This window comes from Artemia sp. Qi Xiang Cuo, chromosome 8 (assembly GCF_049724085.1).
Source record: "Artemia sp. Qi Xiang Cuo chromosome 8, ASM4972408v1, whole genome shotgun sequence".
NCBI classification, from domain to species: Eukaryota; Metazoa; Arthropoda; class Branchiopoda; order Anostraca; family Artemiidae; genus Artemia; species Artemia sp. Qi Xiang Cuo.
This window is the reverse complement of record NC_142801.1, coordinates 46,494,039-46,517,072: the sequence shown is the minus strand read 5'-3', so window position 1 is coordinate 46,517,072 and position 23,034 is coordinate 46,494,039. Positions and strand designations below refer to the sequence as shown.

Genomic DNA, 23,034 nt, shown 5'->3' with positions numbered 1-23,034 from the left:
TTAATTTAGAAACAACACTGCTATGAGCTCTTTTATTTATACGGAATAATTTCTGTTCGTTTTAAGTTCTAATGTTGATCCTTAGTTTCAGTTGAAAACTTTTTTTATAATTTCTAATCACCTCCAATCTAGGGGAGATAAGGAATCTCAACCCTTATTAAGGAGAAGAACTGAGAAGCCGTATAGGAATTGAAGGGAAAAATAAGTTTAGAGTGGAAAAAAAATCATAACATAGTGTCGTTTCTTTTTGTAAAAAAAAAAAAATAAAAAAGAAGAAATAGAACTTTAATTCTTTGTTATAAAAAATTACATTTAGTAGCACTTAAGAAAGTAGCTCCATGCAAGTATCTACGACACAAAAGCTTAACTGAGCTGACAGGTTTATGGATCGACATTCTATCGGGAAATTTTGCTCAACAGAAATATGCCTTTAGGCTTAGGGATTTATTTGACCCGTCCCTAAATAAAAAGCCAATCATTACTCAGAAATGAATGGAAATTTCAAAAAATGGTCATTTCTTTTGTAGGTACGATATATGGTATTATAAACTAAGTTTGTTTTCATTTAAAAAATGTTGGGAAAAATTACCCGAATTCTGCTAGAGAACTATTTTCATTTGCCTTTCTTCCTCTTTGGATACACAATCTCACGTATGGAGAGAATACTAAGGTGGAATTGTCAAGTAAATAATTTGAATAAGTAAGTATGACAATAGGGAATCCTTCTTTTAACATACAACTTTGAGTGGTTCTGGAACCACATGCGTACACTTCTCCAACCATTAAATGGTTGGGAGTTGGTGTCTGGAGTATATTGTTATACGAGACAGAGGAGGCAACTTCCCCTCCCAGACCTTAGTTTTCCTCCAGACCCCATTTTCATCCCCTCCCCCCTCCCAGCTTAAATTTAGTTTCTCGAAAAATGTTGTCAAAACTAAGATAAGCCTGCATAATTCAAGCATCTACTGAAACAGATCATTTTTATTTCGTACATCTTTACCCTTTTTATTACTATACGGCTCGTTTTCAGTTTTCTCTGTTATTTTCACTTGGTTTGGGAAAATTACCTCTAACATTGACCCTGCCCCCACAGGATTTTGACAAAATTACGCCACTCGTTGGGGTATGGATTTAGTGATCTACTCAGAATGTCGTTGCAAACCATGGACTGGGTTGCCTCTATTCCTTTTGAATCAAAATGCTTGACAAAATACCTTCCTGGGACATGCGTGAAAAAATAAGTGCACCACATTTACAAAAACAGTGGAATTATCTGAAAAAGATCGCATAGAAGGGAGAAAACCATGATTGATACAAAACAAGCAGGAGTCGAACGCAAGCCACTCTAATTCGACGTCGAAGGCTTTGCCAACAGACCCAACCTCTAATAATCTAATTTGATATATTGGCAGGTGTACCTTAATTGCCCAGCTGATTTTGGGGGCTTGGAGGAGGAACATACGGGAGCTGTTCTTGAAAACCTCCGGTTAAGGGTTTTGGATCATAATTATTACAATGATCATATTATCTTATACTTCCAAGCTTTTCTGCTTAAGAAGTGACATCAAAAGTGTTGTTTTTAGTGCTATATTACACTTACGGATGGTAGAATTGATAAACATCACTTAGATATGAAAAATAGCTCTCAAATGAGCCATTCAATATCACTCTAAAAAGTACTAGTAGCCCACTAGCCTCGGCTTTTCCACTTGAGACATGGCACCAAAAGTGCTTTTTTTAGTGCCATTTGGAACTTGCTGATGGTGGAATTTATAGAAAGGATGCAGAAGGGGGCGTAATTTGTTATGGGACAGGGGGGAAACCACCTCCCCCAGACTCAAGTTTACTCCCCCGCCCCTACCTCATTTTGCCCCCCCCCCCTCTCCTTCAGCAGAAATTTAGTTTCTGCGAAAAATCTTGTCAAAACTAAGATAAGTATGCATAATTCAAGTGTCCAGAGAAACAGGTCAGTTTTCTTTAGTATATCTTTGCACTATAAAATAATTGTTTGAGATTCAACAAAAATTGTTTGTAATGTTTATCAACAGCAAAATTGGAATTTCAGGAGCTTAAATTGAATATTAGAGACGATTATGGAATTCCATTATCATTATTGAATATCCAATCTGTTGAGAAACAAAAATGTTGGATTCCCATACCCGAATTGAATTTTCAAACACAACATGTTGGATTTTAATATCCTTATTGGATTTCCTTCTTGTTTGTTGGATTTCATGTTCTTTAATTGGATGCCCAATACCATCATTGTTAGATTTATTAGGCCTACAATATTTTCGAACAATAAACTAGTTGGATGTTCTAACAGCTGCCAGGAATGGTCATCAATGACCAGTTTCAGATATAAGCCTGAACAGGTCCTTCTCCTGCTCAGAGGCAGACTTTTCAACTCATCATAAAGTTTAGTGGAACCGGCGGTTTCCAGCGAAACCCAAGTAATCATTACTACAGAAATTATCCCGTAAAGTATGATATTAATCACAGTTCAGTAATTATCCAGTATGATCATTCCCTATCTCACCCATTATAAAAACCCGGACCGGGGTGCGAGTGCTCCGGAGAACGTTTTTGCAGATATAAACATAGGCGGTATCAGATCTTTTCACGGGTAGACAAGTCAGATTTCTCTTGGACGCGAAACTTGGCTTCAATGTTGGAACACTAATTTTGAAGAAACTAATTTTAAATTAATTTATTCCAATACGTACATGAAAATCGGTAGTTAGTATTGTAATGTTATTATTAGATGTTTTTAGGAATTAAAAATAGGTTTCGAAGTCTCAAGTTGGTTTCAAAGGCATTTTGAGAAAGTTTCTGCCAAAATACGTGTTCCAGGGTAATTGGACCACTGATGGCAGATCAAATGAGAGGAGCTGTTTGTACGCGCCGATATAAATATATATATATATATATATATATATATATATATATTTATATATATATATATATATATATATATATATATATATATATATATATATATATATATATATATATATATATATATATATATATATATATATATATATATATATATATATATATATATATATATATATATATATATATATATACGCTACGAAAACTTTACGAAAAAGAAAGTTTTTTTTTAAAGAAAAGTAAAAGTATTAAACTTAAGATCAGTAGAAATAGAGGCCTACAATAATTCAAACTCAAAACGACCAGAAATTATTATTAAAGAATTATCCCGTAAATTATCCCGTAAAGTATGATATTAATCACAGTTCATATAATTATCCAGTATGATCATTCCCTATCTCACCCATTATAAAAACCCGGACCGGGGTGCGAGTGCTCCGGAGAAAGTTTTTGCAGATAGAAACATAGGCGGTATCAGATATTTACACGGGTAGACAAGTCAGATTTCTCTTGGACGCGAAACTTGGCTTCAATGTTGGAACACTAATTTTGAAGAAACTAATTTTAAATTAATTTATTCCAATGCGTACATGAAAATCGGTAGTTAGTATTGTAATGTTATTATTAGATGTTTTTAGGAATTAACAATAGGTTTCGAAGTCTCAAGTTGGTTTCAAAGGCATTTTGAGAAATTTACTGCCAAAATACGTGTTCCAGGGTAATTGGACCGCTGATGGCAGATCAAATGAGAGGAGCTGTTTGTACGCGCCGATATAAATATATATATATTATATATATATATATATATATATATATATATATATATATATATATATATATATATATATATATATATATATATATATATATATATATATATATATATATATATATATATATATATATATATATATATATATATATATATATATATATATATATATATATATATATATATATATATATATATATATATATATATATATATATATATATATATATAAGCTACGAAAACTTTACGAAAAAGAAAGTTTTTTTTTAAAGAAAAGTAAAAGTATTAAACTTAAGATCAGTAGAAATAGAGGCCTACAATAATTCAAACTCAAAACGACCAGAAATTATTATTAAAGAATAAAAAAGGAAAGGAGAATAATTGGTATGGTGGTAATCAATCAGGAACCCTTATCGCTATCTAAACTCACAAAGTGCAACTATTTTCAAACAAGTATGTTAATTGTTTGAAGATCAGGAAAGGTCTGCCTATTTTATGAGAAAACTTTGATTGAAAACAAAACTAGTCATATCTAGGCTCTCCGTCAAAACAGGAAACTAAATTTTTTCAAATATCACAGGAACTACAATCTGAGAAAATAAATATCATGACGTGAAAAAAAAATAAAAAACTATCCAATTGCGGATCCAGAGGGGGGGGGGATGGTTACCCCGTAAAGTAGTCTAAAGTAGTGTAATTTACCTAATTAACGCAAGTTTGCTTTAATTAAACTTGCTCCTAACGTAAGTTTGTCGGATCAACCTACTTTGCGCCCCCCTCCCCTAAAAAAATCCTGGATCCGCCCCTGAAACCATCACACCTATTCCCCCAGTTATTAGAAGAAAAAAAATCCTTATTTTCACCAGTTTCATCAACCCCCAGCCTCCTTTTTTTACAAAATCCAACATAGGCCAATCATTTGAGTCCACTGTATGTAAATAATAGATTAAGTCATAATTTGTATATAAATTAATTCATACCTGTGAGATGGGACACTTTCAAACCACTTGGCTGGCTCACCAAGTTTTTTTCTGCTTTCGGAATTACGAACAATGCACGTTGTAACCATTTCTCATACTAACCCGCTAATGCAGAAATAAGTGGGAGGAGCTTTTTGTTCGCACCGAGAACGAAGACCAGAAATGATCTCCGATAAGCTTACTGGATAATTATATGAACTGTGATATTAATATTAAATGAGTCTGAATTTGTGTTTATTTAAAAAAGGTCAAAAAAGATAGTTTCTCTTTTATTAATACACTGTAACTATTCCATAAGCCACTGGTGATTAAAAAATTCATATGATATTCTTCCATTGCTCCAAAATATTAATTTTAGGTTAAACATTTTTGCACACAAATTCATGCTTGTTCATTAAAAAATTTGTACATAAATTAACTTTAAATGGCACCATAGTCAAATTCAATATGATATTCTAGAAATTTCAATTTACTGTTGAAGTCCGAGACATTTTGATTAATATAACCTATTTGCGTCAAAAATCACATTTTTTCTACTCAAAAGTGCATAAATCTTAATAATTTATATTATATAAATTATAACAGAAAAATAGGAATTCGATAAGCAAGTCACAATTTCAACAGAAAAATTGGATTTTTTTTTCTTGACTAGTTTGTTTTCAATAAGCAAGTCACAATTCCAACAGAAAAATTGGATTTTTTGACCTGTTTGAATTCAAGCAAAACATCTTGTTGGAAATCAAACTTTTTTTTTACAGATTAGTATATGAGTCATTTTTCAGTTTTCACTATAATTTTCACTTGATTTGGGAAAATTGACTCCAACTTAGCTCCCCCAACCCCAGGATTTTGACAAAATTACGCCAATTGACGAAGATATGAGAAATATCTTTTAGTTGACCTATTACAAATCTGTCTAGATACCTGCGATACCAATACGCTTAATCACAGTTCATATAATTATCCAGTAAGCTTATCGCAGATCATTTCTGAGCTTCGTTCTCGGTGCGAACAAAAAGCTCCTCCCACTTCTTCGTGCAGTTATTAATAGCGGGTTTCCACTTGTTTCCGATTGTTTCGCGTCTGACTTGTCTACCCGTGAAAAGATCTGACGCCGCTTATGTTTCTACGTTCTCTGGAGCACTCGCACCCCGGTCCAGGTTCTTATAATGGGTGAGATAGGGAATGATCATACTGGATAATTATATGAACTGTGATCACAATACACTCGTACCAATACTGTTAAAAAAAAATATTTCCAACATAAACTTTTGCTCGAATTCAAATAAGTCAAAACAAAATCCAATTTGTCATTTGGAATTGTGACTTGATTATTGAATTCAAACAAGTCAAACAAAAAATACAATTTTTCTGTTGAAATTGTGACTTGCTTATTGAATTCCAACAAATTGTTGAAATTATTAAGATTTATGCACTTTTCAGTAGAAAAAAAATTTAATTTTCGACGACAATAGGTTTTCAAAGGCAGCGCAAAAGCGCTGCCTAAGTAAAGAACGATGTTGGCACAATGTATTATTTTTTCCCCCTTTTGACCAGAGCACTTCGTATGGAAGGAGTTGTCGTAAAAACTTCGAAAAGGGCTCATTCGATTGGAAATTGAATGGCTAGTGCCCTTTTTAATAGTTGAAAGTGATTGGAAGGCAACTAACAACCCTTCCAGGCCCAAAATTTCTACAAACACATCCAATCAAAATTTTGAGACAGCCATTTTGTTCAACGTAGCTGATTTCCAGATAGAAATTTTGTTTTTGAGGAAGACACTCCCCCCACAGCCATCAGGGCAAGGGTTTAAAGTTATGCCCTGGGGGAATATAAGCTTCTTACAGAAAGCTTTGTCGTAAAAACTTCAAAAAGGGCTCATTCGATTGGAAAACCAAAGGGCTAGTGCCCTTTTTAATAGTCGAAAGTGATTGGAGGGCAACTAACCCCCCTCTCATTCCCACCATCCAATAAAATTTTAAGATAGCCATTTTGTTCAACGCAGTTGAAAGTTCTGGAAACTATATCTTTGAGCAGAACACTCTCACAGTCTTCAGGGCAATGGTTATAAGCTATGCCCTGGGGTCATATAAGGTTTTTATTGAAAGCTTTGTCGTAGAAACTTGAAAAAGGGCTCATTCGATTGGAAATTCAAAGAACTAGTGCCCTTTTTATGAGTCGTAAGTGATTGGAGGTCAAATAACCCCCTCTCATGCCCACCTTTTCCCCAGACACATCCAATCAAAATTTTTAGATAGCCATAGCGTTGTCGTAAAAACTTCAAAAGGGGCTGATTCAATTGGAAATTGAGAAGGCTAGTGCCCTTTTTAATAGTCGAAAGTGATTGGAGGCCAACTAACCCCCTCTCACGCCCAACATTTCCCCAAACACTTCCAATGAAAATTTTCAGATAGTCATTTTGTTCAACGTAGTGGAAAGTTTTGGAAATTAGGTCTTTGAAGATGACACTTCCCCCAGAACCCTCAGGGCTAAGGTTGTAAGTTATGCCCTGGGGCATATAAGGTTTTATTAAAAGTTTTTTCGTAGAAACTTGAAAAAGGGTTCATTCAATTGAAAATTCAAAGGGCTAGTGCCCTTTTTAATAGTCGAAAGTGATTGGAGGGCAACTTACCTCCCTGTCACGCTCACCTTTTCCCCAAAAACATCCAATCAAAATTTTGAGGTAGCTGTTTCGTTCAACGTAGTTGAAAGTTCTGGAAATTAGGTCTTTTAGGATGAACCCCCCCCCCCCCACGCAGCCCTTAGGGCAAGGGTTATAAATTATGCCCTGGGGGCATATAAGATTTTTATAGAAAGTATTATCGTAGAAACTTCAAAAAGGGCTCTTTCGATTGGAAATTGAAATGGCTAGTGCGTTTTTTAACAGTCGAAAGTGATTGGAATGCAACTAACAACCTTCCGAGCCGAATTATTCCCCAAACACATCCAATCAAAAAATCAAATATATATATATATATATATATATATATATATATATATATATATATATATATATATATATATATATATATATATATATATATATATATATATATATATATATATATATATATATATATATATATATATATATATATATATATATATATATATATATATATATATATATATATATATATATATATATATATATATATATATATATATATATATATATACGCTACGAAAACTTTACGAAAAAGAAAGTTTTTTTTTAAAGAAAAGTAAAGGCCATATTAAACTTAAGATGAGTAGAAATAGAAGCCTACAATAGTTCAAACTCAAAACGACCAGAAATTATTATTAAAGAATAAAAAAGGAAAGGAGAATAATTGGTAGGGCGGTAATCAATCAGGAACCCTTATCGCTATCTAAATTCAGAAAGTGCAAAGATTTTCAAACAGAGGTGTTTATTGTTTAAAGTTCAGGAAAGGTCTGCCCATTTCATATGAAAACATTGATTGAAAACAAAACTAGTCTTATTTAGGCTCTCAGCCAAAACAGGTAACTAGATTTTTTCAAATATCACAGGAACTACAATCTGAGAATAAAAATATCACGACGTGAAAAAAAATGATAAACTATCCAGTTGCGGATCCAGAGGGGGGGGGGAGGGTTACCCCGTAAAGTAGTCTAAAGCAGGGTAATTTACCTAATTAACGAAAGTTTGCATTAATTAAACTTGCCGCTAGTTTAAATTTGTCAAATCAACCTATTTTGTACCTCCCTCTCCTAAGAAAATCCTGCATCCACCCCTGAAATCATCACACCCCTTCCACCAGGTATTAGAAGAAAAAAAAAATCCTTGTTTCCAGAAATCTCGTTAGCCCCCCGCTTCCTTTTTTACAAAATCCTACATAGGCCAATCATTTGAGTCCCCTGTATGTAATAATAGATTAAGTCATAATTTGTATATAAATTAATTTATACCTGTGAGATGGGACACTTGCAAACCACTTGGCTGGCTCACCAAGTTTTTTTCTGCTTTCGCAATTACGAACAATGCACGTTGTAACCATTTCTCATACTAACCCGCTAATGCAGAAATAAGTGGGAGGAGCTTTCTGTTCGCACCGAGAACGAAGACCAGAAATGATCTGCGATAAGCTTACTGGATAATTATATGAACTGTGATATTAATATTAAATGAGTCTGAACTAGTTGAAAGTTCTGGAAATTAGGTCTTTTAGGATGAACCCCCCCTCACGCAGCCTTAGGGCAAGGGTTATAAGATATGCCCTGGGGGTATATAAGATTTTTCATAGAAAGTGTTGTCGTAGAAACTTCAAAAGGGGCTCATTCGATTGGAAATTGAAATGGCTAGTGCTTTTTTTAATAGTCGAAAGTGATTGGAAAGCAACTAACAACCTTCCGAGCCGAATTATTCCCCAAACACATCCAATCAAAATTTTGAGATATCCATTTTGTTCAAAGCAGTTGAAAGTTTTGGGAAATATATCTTTGAGCAGGACACTCCCCTCACAGTCTTCAAGGCAAGGGTTATAATTTATGCCCTGATGGTATATAAGGTTTTTATTGAAAGCTTGGTCGTAGAAACTTGAAAAAAGACTCTTTCGATTAGAAATTCAAAGCGCTAGTGCCCTTTTTAATAGTCGAAAGTGATTGAAGGGCAACTAACCCCCCCCCCCTCTCATGCCCACCTTCTCCCCAAACACATACATTCAAAAATTTTAGACAGTCATTTTGTTCAACGCAGTTGAAAGTTTTGGAAATTAGGTTCAAAGTTCCAATTAGGTTCCATTTTGTTCAAAGCAGTTGAAAGTTTTGGGAAATATATCTTTGAGCAGGACACTCCCCTCACAGTCTTCAAGGCAAGGGTTATAATTTATGCCCTGATGGTATATAAGGTTTTTATTGAAAGCTTGGTCGTAGAAACTTGAAAAAAGACTCTTTCGATTAGAAATTCAAAGCGCTCGTGCCCTTTTTAATAGTCGAAAGTGATTGAAGGGCAACTAACCCCCCCCCCCTCTCATGCCCACCTTCTCCCCAAACACATACATTCAAAAATTTTAGACAGTCATTTTGTTCAACGCAGTTGAAAGTTTTGGAAATTAGGTCTTTGAGAATTACAACTTTACCCCCCCCCCCCACACAGCCCTCAGGGCAAGGGTTGTAAGTTATGCCTTTTGGGCATATAAGGTTATTATAGAAAGCGTTGTCGTAGAAACTTCAAAAAGGGTCCATTCGATTGGAAACTGAAATGGCTAGCATGAGCGCCCACAGGATGAATTCCCGGGGGGGGGGGGGGGTTACCTGGTCAAATTGGCACTTTTAATGCTATATAATAGAAATCCCAAAACAAAAATATAAAATATAAGGAAGCATCATTCAGCGAGGAGGGGGCTGGGACCCCTTCCTGCCCCCCCCCCTTATGGGCGCCCATGATGGCTAGTGCCCTTTTTAATAGTTTAAACTGATTGGACGGCAACTAACCCCCTCTCACGCTCACCATTTTCCCAAACACATAGACGCAACATTTTGAGATAGCCATTTTTCAACGTAGTTAAAAGCTCTGGGAATTATGTCTTTGAGTATGACAGCCCCCTCCCCCACAACCCTCAGGGCCAGGGTTGTAACTTATGCCCTGGAGGCATATTTGAGGACGACAAACCCCCCAGAACCCCCAGGGCAAAGGTTGTAAGTTATGCCCTGGGGCATATAAGGTTCTGTTAGAAAGCATTGTCGTAGAAACTTAAATAAGGGTTCCTTCGATTGGAAATTGAAAGGGCTAGTGCCCTTTTTAATAGTCGAAAGGGATTGAAGGACAACTAACCCCCCTCTCACGCCCACCATTTCCTTAAACACATCAAATCAAAATTTTGAGATATCCATTTTGTTCAATGTAGTTGAAAGCTCTGTAAATTATGTTTTTGAGGATGACAAACCCCCCAGAGCCCTCAGGGAAAAGGTTGTAAGTTATGCCTTGGGGGCATATTAGGTTTTTATAGACAGCGTTGTCGTAGAAACTTCAAAAGGGGCTCATTCAATTGGAAATTGAGAGGACTAGTGCCCTTTTTAACAGTCGAAAGTGATTAGAGGATAACTGACCCCCCTCTCACGCCCACCATTTCCCCAAACACATCATGTTGACAACCCCTCAAAAGGGGCTCATTCAATTGGAAATTAAGAGGACTAGTGCCCTTTTTAACAGTCGAAAGTGATTAGAGGATAACTGACCCCCCTCTCACGCCCACCATTTCCCCAAACACATCATGTTGACAACCCCTCAAAAGGGGCTCATTCAATTGGAAATTAAGAGGACTAGTGCCCTTTTTAACAGTCGAAAGTGATTAGAGGATAACTAACCCCCCTCTCACGCCCACCATTTAGTTAAATGCATCCAATCAAAATTTTGTGATATCCATTTTGTTCAATGTTGTTGAAAGTTCTGGAAATTATGTATTTGAGGATGACAAACCCCCCAGAGCCCCCAGGGAAAAGTTTGTAAGTTATGCCCTGGGAGCATATAAGGTTTGTATAGACAGTGTTGTCGTAGAAACTTCAAAAGGGGCTCTTTCAGTGAGAAATTGAGAGGGCTAGTGCCCTTTTTAATAGTCGATTGTGATTGGAGGGTAACTAACCTCCCTCTCACGCCCATTATTTCCCCGAACACATCCAATCAAAATTTTCAGATAGCCATTTTGTTCAACGTGGTTGAAAATTCTGGAATTAGGTCTTTGAGGATAACACTCCCCCAGAGCCCTCATGGCTAAGGTTGTATGTTATGCCTTGAGGGTATATAATGTTTGTATTGAAATCTTTGTCGTAGAAACTTCAAAAGGGGTTCATTCGATTGGAAATGGTAATGCCTAGTGCCCTTTTTAATAGTCGAAAGTGGTTGGAAGGCAACTAACACCCCTTCCAAGCCCACCATCTCCCCAAACACATCCAACCAAAATTTTGAAATAGCCACTTTGTTCAACACAGTTGAAAATTCTGGAAATTATGTCTTTGAGCACGACATTCCCCCCACAGTCTTCAGGGCAAGGATTATAAGTTATGCCCTGGGGGCATATAAGGTTTTTATTGAAATCTTTGTCTTAGAAACCTCAAAACGGGCTCATTCGATTGGAAATTGAAAGGGCTAGGGCCCGTTTTAATAGTTAAAAGTGATTTGAGGGCAACTAACCCTCCTATCACGCCCACCATTTCCCAAAACACATCCAATCAAAATTTTTTGATAAGCATTTTATTCAACGCAGTTGAAAGTTTTGGAAATTATGTCTTTGAGGATGACAGCCCCCTCCCCCACAACCCTCAGGGCTAGGGTTGTAAGTTATATCCTGGGGGCATATAAGGTTTTTATAGGAAGCGATATTGTAGAAACTTAAAAAAAGGCTTATTTGATTGGAAATTGAAAGGGTTAGTGCCTTTTTTAATAGTCGAAAGTGATTGAAGGGCAACTAACCCCCCTTTCATGCCCACCGATTCCCCAAGCACTTTCATTCTATATTTTGAGATAGACATTATGTTCACCATAATTGAAAGCTCTGGAAATTATGTAGAGGATGACTAACCCCCCAGAGCTTCCAGGGAACATGTTGTAAGTTATGCCCTGGAGCATATAAGGTTTGTATAGATAGCGTTGTCGTAGAAATTTCAAAAGTGACTCATTCAATCGGAAATTGAAAGGGCTAGTGCCCTTTTTAATAGTCGAAAGGGATTGGAGGGTAGCTAACCCCCGTCTCACGCCCACCATTTCCCCAAACACATGTTTGAGATATCTCAAAATTTTGAGATAGTTATTTTTTTGAACGTAATTGAAACTTCTGGAAATTAGGTCTTTGAGGATGACAACCCCCTCGCCACAGCCCTAAGGGCTAAGGTTGTAAGCTATGCCCTGAGGGTATATAATAATTTTATAGAAAGCATTGTCGTAAAACTTTCAAAAAGGGCTCATTCGATTGGAATTTGAAAGGGCTATTGCCCTTTCAATTTCTTATGGAAGGGATGGTTGTTTAACTTCTGAACAGGCTCGGGCTTTCTCCCTGAAATAGACTGTGTCAATATAAAACGAACAGAAATTAATCAAAAAAACTTTTTGCACAAAATAAGTTTTTCAAAAAAAAGTTAAGGACTCCACGGAACCAAAAATGAACAAAAATATAATCAAATAATTTACCAAGCATACAACTACCAGAAATCAGTATCAATAAATAAATGAAACCCAAAACAAACAGGAATTAAAATAAGTCAAACTCAAAACGAGCAGAAATTAATCTGAGTAGGGTCTAAACCCTATGTTTTCTAAGATCCAGAATATAATTATTACTTTACTTAAAAAATTCTTTTAAATTTTTTCCCTTTTATAACTTTAAGAAATAAAAAATTAATTAAGATTTTAAGGAATAAATATCAGCATATGTATATTAAACTGACAATGAGTAGTATAAAGGGAAAAGGTTTGGAAGGGAGTCCATATTTGCAAGACAACTGGACTCGAGCCAGAACAACACCTCTATAATCCGAACCTAGATCTAAAAATAGACCATGACGAAAAAGTACAAGAGAAAGGAATTTGACCTACTATAGAGAGAGCGCTAGAATTCAAGTGAGAGATTACAGATTATTTCCTCAGGAATTTGACATGAGATTCTTACGTGCACATAGAATTGGAAATAATTATTTAAAAATAGAAAGGGTTGAAATATTAATTGTTTATCAACTATGGGATAAATATCAGGGAATGATAGTTCCATTAAGAGATACAAAATGTTGTGTAGTATCTGGAATATACATAAAATCGATATTAATAAAGCTGTATACATTTTAGGCAATAATTTATGGCAGTCATTAGTCGTCCATGCCCCAACCTCCAACGGCACGAATTCCCCCCCCCCCTCCAGTTTTTTGGCCCCATTCTCCCATTATTTCTACTTTTTTGAAGTTTTTTTTTAAGTTTAGTTTTTTTTTTACTTTTTTTTTACTTTTATTTTTATATTTTTTTTAACATAGAAATTTTTCAATTTTTTACATGGCTTAAAATGAGATGAAACACATTTAAAACTTAAAAATTCACATTCAATATTTTTAAAGTACAAAATGAAAATGATATAGATATGTTAGTCGTGACTTTTACCTTTAGAAAAGTAATATTTGTAGTAGCACTTTTCTTTTTTTTGGACTGAATTTCTTAGGAGGAAAAATTATTCAACTTTTTTTTCTTTTTTTATTGGGCTACATTAATGGTACTCAATAGTTGCTCATAGACACTATGCGGTTCTCCCAGTGATACTCTATTATTTACATGTCATAGAAAAACATGAAATATGCTTAAAACCAAACACAATCACATTTAATATTTTCAAAATAAAAAATGAGATTGATTTAGATGTGTAAATCGTCACTTTTACTATTAGAAAAATAGTGTTTGTAGTAGCACTTTTCTTTTTTTTCTGACTTGGAATTTTTTGGACTTGGACTTGTAAAATTGTTCAACATTTTTTTTATATTATTATTATTATTATTTATGTGGCAGTATCAATGGTACTACATGCTTGCTCATAGACACTAAACGACTGTCCAAGTGGTATTCTATGACAGGTTATCGACGCTACCTATTATATTGTTTGAATTAAATCAGTAATTTCCACGCATCGGAAGGATAAACACCTGCATCATATTTTTAAAAAAAGTGAAGATGAATTATTCGAAGAAAGTGTGTAGACACGATAAAATCATCGTTGCGTTGAATGCTGACAAGGAATAGTATTTGAACTATGAAACAAGCATTAGTGAAAATCTTATTGGAAATGTATGCGTGCGTTGTGATGACAGTGAAGAGCTTAATTTCTTTGGAGTAACCAAGAATTTCCATCGTACAAATGGTGAATATGCGAGTGTGTTATTTCCAGAGAAGTTAGTGCTCAAAGAGAACGTGAATATAAAAATAATCTTTGATGATGAAGGACAACTTCTTGCTACTGTTAGTGGTAAAACGTTACCTTTTGATAGATCCTATCGTAACCGTTCTGGTATTAGCATTCGAAAGAAGACAAGAAGAAGAAAGGCCAACTCCTGCACTAGTATCTTAAGTGATATTATTTCTATATGTCAGCATTGTTTCTTGTACAAATGCTACACCATAATAGGAAACGAAGCCATTAGCAATATAAAAAGGGCCTTGACAAACAATACTGTTAATAAATAAAAAGGTGAATTGATGGAAAATAATGCTGGTGAAAATTATTGCTACTATTGACCATATAGTCAATGAACCCGATAATTTAAAAGACAAAACACATATTGAACCTGTAGCTGACATCCATGTAAAAATTGGGTATGACTCAAAATGGAATAATGATTATTCTAATGAGTAAGAACAAAACAATCACAAACTGTATTTACAAGATTCAGAATTAAAGTGGGAACTTTTCCTTTTCTTGGGGAAAAATTCAGGATCGATGTATAACTTTTTCTATCTTCTACGGAAAAATTCAGAACAGATCTTGAAATTTATATATTTTTATTGAGAAAATTCACAAGATAATTTGAAATTTTCTTCACTTCTCTGAGAAAACTAAGAATTAAAGTGAAACTTTTTTTCTTCTTTGGAAAAATTTAGAATTGAACTGTAACTTTTTCTTTTCCTTTAGAAAATTTAGAATAGAGCTTCAACTTTTCTTTACCTCTGTGAGAAAACTCCAAATCAAAGTGGAACCTTTTTCTTCTTGGGGAAAAATTCAAGATCGATGTATAACTTTTTCTATCATCTACAGAAAAATTCAGAACAGAACTTGAAATTTATATCTCTTTATTGAGAAATTTCAGAAAAGAACTTGAACTTTCCTTCACTTCTCTGAGAAAACTCAGAATTAAAGTGGAAGTTTTTCTTCTCTTCTTTGGAAAATTTAGAATTGAACTATAACTTTTTTTTCTTTTAGAAAATTCAGAAGAGAACTTCGACTTTTCTTCACTTCTGTGAGAAAACTCAGAATCAAAGTGGAACCTTTTTTTCTTCTTGGGGAAAAATTCAGAAGACAAGTATAACTTTTTCAGTCTTCTGCAGAAAACTTCAGAGCAGAACTTGAAAATTATATCTTTTTATTGAGAAAATTCAGAAGAGAACTTGAAATTTTCTTCACCTCTCTGAGAAAACCCAGAATTAAAGTGGAACTTTTTTTCTCTTCCTTGGAAAAATTAAGAATTGAACTATACCTTTTTTTTCTTTTCTTTTGGAAAATCCAGAAATGAACTTGAACTATTCTTCACTTTTTCAAGAAAACACAGAATTAAAAGTGGAACTGTTTCTATTCTCTGGGAAAAATTCAGAAGAGAACTTTAATTATTGTACAATAATATTAATAATGTATAATAATGTATGTAACATATCTTTATGTTAATGTGCTACAAGTCCCTTTTTAATTATAAATATTTTATGTCTTAATTCGTTTGTCTTAAAAAAACATTGGTATGGTCTTATTAAAGTCAGTTTAAATAAATCTGATTTTCCATAGACTGTTCAGAGGCCTATTATGCACCTTAAACAATCACAAAACTGTTTTTTATTAGATTCAGAATTAAAGTGGGAACTTTTTCTCTTCTTGGGGAAAAATTCAATATTGATGTTAAAAAAATTCTTTCTTCTACTGAAAAAATCAGAACAGAACTTGAAATTTATATCTCTCTATTGACAAAATTCAGAAGAGAACTTGAACTCTTCTTCGCTTCTTTGCGAAAACTCAGAATTAAAGCAGAACTTTTTTCTCTTCTTTGGAAAAATTTTAAGAATTGATCTGTAACTTTTTTTCCCTTAGAAAATTCAGAAGAGAACTTAAACTTTTATTCACTTCTCCAATAAAAATCAGAATTAAAAGTGGATCTGTTTCTATTGTGGGGGGAAATTCAGGAAGAGAATTTTAACTGTTATACAGTAATATTAATATTGTACCATAATGTATGTAACATATCTTTATGTTAATATTCTACATCCCATTACTTCAATAAAAATATTTTATGCAACACTTTATTGGTTTTAGGAAAATGTTGGTATGATCTTAGTAAAGTTGACTCCAATAAATCTGATTTTGTATTTACTGTTCAGAGGGCTATTATGCATCTTAAACAATCACAACCTGTTTTTTGCAAGATTCGGAATTGAAGTTGGAACTTTTTCTCTTCATGGGGAAAAATTCAAGATCGATGTATGACTGTTTTCTATCTTCTACGGGAAAATTCAGAACAGAACTCGAAATTTATCTCTCTTTCTTGAGAAAATTAAGAAGACAACTTGAACTTTTCTACACTTCTTTGAGAAAACTCAAGTAAAAATTGAGAAAATTAAAGTAAAAATTTTTTCTCTTCTTTGCAAAAATTTAGAATTGAACTGAAACTTTTTCTTTTCCTTTAGAAAATTAAGAAGAGAACTTGGACTTTTCTTCACTTCTATGAGAAAACTAAGAATCAAAGTGGAATTTTTTCTCTTCTTCGGGAAAAATTCAGAATACAAGTATAACTTTTTCAGTCTTCTACGGAAAAATTCAAAACAGAACTTGAAATTTCTATGTCTCCATTGAGAAAATTCAGAAGATAATTGTGGAACTGTTTTTATTCTTGGGGGAAAATTCGGAAGAGAACTTCAACTTTTCTTCAATTCATTGAGAAAACTCAGAATTAAAATTAAACTGTTTTCTCTTCTTGGGGCAAAATTCAGAAACTTGAACTCTTCTTCACTTCATTGAGAAAACTCAGAATTAAAGTGGAACTTTTTTCTCTTCTTTGGAAAAATTTAGAATTAAAATGCAACCGATTTTTTTTCTTTTAGAAAATTCAGAAGAGTACTTGAACTTTTCTTCACAAGAGACGAAAACATCTTAATTTCATGTCATTGCTATCACAATTTCCAAATATAGAGAAAGTTCTTAATTGGACCTAAGACACATGGCTCCAAGAGACGAAAAAATATTTTAATTTCAAGTCAGAGGTAGCAAAACTTCCACATATAAAGACGAATCATAGAAAACCATAGTTTTTAGAAATGCCTGAAGATAAGAGATATGGATGTAAGAGATGAAAAAGAACTTTTTTATAGATGGTGACATCTTTTCACTACCTCAACTTCTACCATCTTTTCACTTATTTTATAGATGGCAGCACACCCGCTCAGACACACGGATATAGTGAGAGAGACATGCAAAAAGTTTGGTTCTTTTAAGCTCACTTAGTGCAACTTTTTCTATCTTCTATGGAAAAAATTCAGAAAAGAACTTGAAATTTCTATGTCTGTATTGAGAAAATTCAGAAGAGAACTGTGGAACTTTTTCTATTCTTGGGGAAAAATAAAGAAGAGAAATTTAACTTTTCTTCACTTCATTGAGAAAACTCAGAATTAAAGTGGAACTTTTTTCTCTTCTTTGGAAAAATTTAGAATTGAACTGCAACCTTTTTTTTCTTTTCTTTTAGAAAATTCAGAAGAGTGAAAGTTGATTTCAATAAATCTGATTTTGCAAAGACTGTTCAGAAGTGATTACTTTGTCTGTTTTAGGAAAATATTGGTATGGTCTCAGTAAAGTTGGTTTCGATAAATCTACTTTTGCATATACTGTTCAGAGACGTAACAATCACAAACTGTTTTTAAAAGATTCAGAATTAAAGTTGGAACTTTTTCTCTTCTTGGGGAAAATTTCAAGATCGATAAATAACTTTTTTCTATCTTCTACGGAAAAATTCAGAACAAAACTTGGAATTTATATCTCTTTATTGAGAAAATTCAGAAGAGAACTTGAACTTTACATCACTTCTCTGAAAAAACTAAGAATCAAAGTGGAACTTTTTTGTCTTCTTTGGAAAAATTTAGGATTGAAATAAAACTTTTTTTTCTTTTCCTTTAGAAAATTCAGAAGAAAACTTGAGCTTTTCTTCATTTCTTTGAGAAAACTCAGATTTAAAGTGGAACCTTTTCTCTTCTAGAGAGAAATTCAGAAGACAAGTATAACTTTTTTCAGTCTTCTACAGAAAAATTCAGAATAGAACTTGAAATTTCTATCTCTCTTTCGAAAAAATTCAGAAGAGAACTCTTCTTTGGAAAAATTTAGAATTGAACTATAGTTTTTTTCCGTTTCTCTTGGAAAATTCAGACGAGAACTTGAACTTTTTTTCGCAAGAGACGAAAGACATTTTAATTTCATGGCCTTGCTATCAAAATTTCCAAATATAGAGAAAAATCTTAATCTGACCTAAAACACGTGGCTCCAAGAGACGAAAAACATTTTAATTTCAAATCATTGGTAGCAAAACTTCCAAAATATAAAGAAATATCTTAATTTGACCTAATGTACAGTCCTCGCTAGCAAAACTTCCAAATATAAAGAAGAATCATAGAAAACCATAGTTTTGAGGTATGATTGAAGATAAAACACATGGATCTAAGAGATAAAAAAAAAAAATTTTATAGATGGTGACATCTTTTCACTACCTCAACTTCTACCATCTTTTCACTTATTTTATAGATGGCAGCACACCCGCTCAGACACACGGATATAGTGAGAGAGACATGCAAAAATATTGGTTCTTTTAAGCTCACTTAGCGCGGGCGCTAAGTGAAGCGCTAATTTGACAGTTGCCTTTCAATTTCTAAAGGGGGGAGGCAAATTTGACGTTTAATTTTTTCATGGAACATACAAAAAGGATTTTACAATGAAAGTACCCCTCAAAAAGGTCTTCTTTAAAAATCTAACGGGGCAAATAATCAAGGGGTATGGCTCCTTCTTCCAATTACGTCATTGATACCAGTGTATCACTTTTTCTATAAACGAAAAATGACTCATTTTGACAGTTTCCACCATTACTTTAGTAGGCATATTTCTCACTAGCAGTGGTTCATAATGCCAAATAAAAAACAAACTTTTGTGTCTGACCTTAGATTATATCCAAGCAGTAAGTTAAGGGGGAGGGGTGTTAAACGGTTAGACTGGAAGGGATTAAAAAAATCTGATAAAAGGCAAATGTCAAGAAAACATTTCCCGAATTTAGTAAAGAAATAATTTTATTGGGACTTTCTGGCTAAATAATATTCAAATATTTGTAAAACATTCTGCAACAAAACAAACTGCGGTATCAAATATAACTGCTGATTGTAAGATCCTTGATTTCAAGAGAGGTTTTTTTGTTTAGGATTTCAGGAAGAGGGTGGCCCCCGAGGCTCAACCCCTCATTATTTTAGCTTATAATGTCTAACAAGGCAGCATCCGGGGGAGGGTTTATGGGTTTAAACTCCCCGAAATTTTGTCCGACTTGAAATAACCGAACAAAAATCCATATCAATAATCTTTTTATACATTTTTTTTTGCACCTCCCCCCAACAAAATAATGGATACGGCCTTGATGTCTTATTTAAAAATAATTTTTTATAATCTTTACCTATAGGCTACTTCACAAAAGAATATTTACCTTTGTTTTGTATATCTATACATTTAGCTGTCAAATGTATGAATGAACAAAAACCAAAACACTGTAACCTGTAATTTCTATTTGTTTTCTTAGCATCACAAGTGAAGAATAGATGAATCAAAATGTTAGTATCACTGTTGACTGTGTGCATATTCTGTCTACTGTGGTTAGTATATTACCCTTGTCTGTACAAAACGTGTGTGTTACAACTAAAGATGCTATGAATGTTAAAGTATAGAAGTTTTACATTTTGTTGCACAAATGCTTGCCAATAAAACCGGAAAACTTTATTTTTTTACGGGAAATAGATTGCTAATGAGTGAGTTGATGTCTTAGACTTTAAATTTTAAAAAGGTACTACTTTTAACTAGAAGTGTTGAAAAAGTACTACTTTTGTTGGAGGTCTTCATAAAATAAGTCTTTGATCAAAAAGTACTACCTTACTTTGCTACTATACTACCCATGACAACCCTATTTGTTTCGGGTTTTACTTTTTTTTCATAGTGATTTATGTTCGTTTGACACTTGACTTACTTCATTTCCATTGGTCTTAAGTTCAAAGAAGCTCTTTACTTTTCTTTGAAAAACTTGTTTTGTGGAAAAAGTTTTTTTTTAATTAAGTACACATAAAAACCCCACAAACCTGTCTAGCTAAAAAGTCCTAGTATTAATTATACGCGCCTGAACTCAACATTAGTGGTGACTAGAAATGCAAACCAAAAATTTCTAACTCTTACCTTTTTCCCCATCTTTTAGCGGTTTTAAGAGTGACTAGTAACGATGTGCTCAATCCAAACTAGCTGCTTTCCATGCGTTCAACTGACGATACTGTGATTAAGACGCTAAGATAACCCGCGATGTCTCAGCAAAAATGGTGATTGACATTCCTGAATGGAAAGTATATGTTGTTATAAAGGTAAAAGCAACTACTGCTACAAAGTATAACACTGTAAACTAGAATTTAATGGAATTATGACAGTAAAATTGTTTACACTGTATGCGCGTTTGTTCGTGCATAGTCAGGATTTCAATCCTCAACACACTCCTTTTTCTGGGGAAGGAAGAGGAGTTCCAGAAAGGAAAATGTGTTGTTTTCCTTCGCGGAGGAAAAATTCCAGTATATATATATATATATATATATATATATATATATATATATATATATATATATATATATATATATATATATATATATATATATATATATATATATATATATATATATATATATATATATATATATATATATATATATATATATATATATATATATATATATATATATATATATATATATATATATATATATATATATATATATATATATATATATATATATATATATATATATATATATATATATATATATATAGTTTGTATGATAGAAAAACATTGAAAACGTCCAGTTTATCAATAGCACACAATTTCATTTCATTTTCGGACTGTGGGGGAGGGTCGTCTTGAAACTCGGTAAAGCTGAAGATTCCATTTAAGCTTTGAATGATTATTATTTTAAAATAGGTAGTTCAATTTACCCTTTTACGAAATTGAGGAACTTGCAAAGGGATAGGCTAGTCCATTTTATGCCACAAAAAATACTAATTAAGATCTGTTTATCCCAGAATTACAATCGTGATTGCCAAATGACAAAACATTTCGTAGTATCAACAAGCCAAAAAAACGTAGCTTATTCAAGAAAGTGTACTGTTTAAATAGAAAAAAAAATATGTGCTTTTGCTACAGGATAAGAACTTTGATCCCGCAGCAGCAATATCAGTGGATTATAAAGAGTAGTTAGGCATGTGTCGAAACCTTTAAGAGTTGGGGGATCGAAACGTTTTAACTATGGAACACAGGGGTCATAGCCAGTGTGCATTTTAACGCAATCATTGTTCAATTTTTCCAGAAGGTATTCAGGCCGAGTTCAGATCCTCCCCCCCCCTCCTTCCGTGGAGGCACGTTATAAATCTTAAATTTTGTGTTATAGCAATCTGAGTTTTCCATTCTCCTAATATCAGTGTTCTTTGGCGAACAAAGTAAATCTAGCCAATGGCATCAAATCCTGCCATGCAGTTCAAAGTATAAGCAAAGAGTGACCCATACCAATAAGAACCCAAACTTTTAAAACGAAATTTTGGAAACAAATAATCTATATTTTATGCTGATTCTAAATAAGTAAAAATTATCCAGTATGAGAATTCTTGCATACAGGGACGGATCTGAGGGGGGCTACAGGGGGCCAGCACCCCGGGTGGCATGCCAGGGGGTGGTAAAACAAGCTTCAGTTGTAATGTTTCTGGGCAAAACTGTAATATTTACAGCATTGATGGTGCGGCAGGGGGATCGGCAAAGTCTATATTTGCCCCCCTCCCCCCGAGAAAAAACCTAGCTTCGGCTCTGCTTGCATTATTCCGTAATTACGACATAACGAAAGGTAACATGTAAGCATTACTACTAAAAAGATGGGGTGAGGGCGTTGGCTAACTCTGTGCTTCCTATCATGCTGATTGAACATTCATGTATAGGCATGGTAAAAAAAAAAGAAGATTGCAACATGTCTATCTATCACCAGTATGAGAGGTAACAAAGACCTTGGTTGGTCTTGTAATTATACAGGTTGAAAAGCATTGCATTATATCAATTCCAGCAAGGTGCTCCTGCAGCAGATTGAAAATAATCTTCGCATAGTAATATTTACCAGTGTCCAATTTAAAATTTTCTCAAATGTATCTCAGTCGTACTTCCCAGCTAGACTTGTATGAGAATACTGAAAACAGATATTTTTTTTCAACTAAAAGTAAGGAGCAACATTAAAAGTTAAAACGAATAGAAATTTCCCCAATCCCTCGCTCTTTACGCTAATGTTTCTAGTGCTTTAAAGACGCTTCTTATTCCAAATCAACGGCTCTTGTGTTTCAGCAGTTGCTCTTAAAGCACTGGAACAGAAGAGTCAATTTTTAGCATAAAGAGCAACGG

The 23,034-nt window shown here is 33.7% G+C and overlaps 1 long non-coding RNA gene and 1 pseudogene across 1 annotated transcript in view; both read right to left on the bottom strand.

The window, feature by feature from the left end:
- LOC148949468 (uncharacterized) overlaps positions 1–23,034 on the bottom strand; it is a 111,299-nt gene that overhangs the window by 23,285 nt on the left and 64,980 nt on the right. The window contains exon 2 of the long non-coding RNA XR_016142085.1: positions 20,796–20,945. This is a non-coding gene — a long non-coding RNA (uncharacterized LOC148949468). The remainder of the gene's footprint in view (positions 1–20,795; positions 20,946–23,034) is intronic.
- LOC148949469 (small nucleolar RNA U3) lies at positions 2,305–2,494 on the bottom strand (annotated as a pseudogene).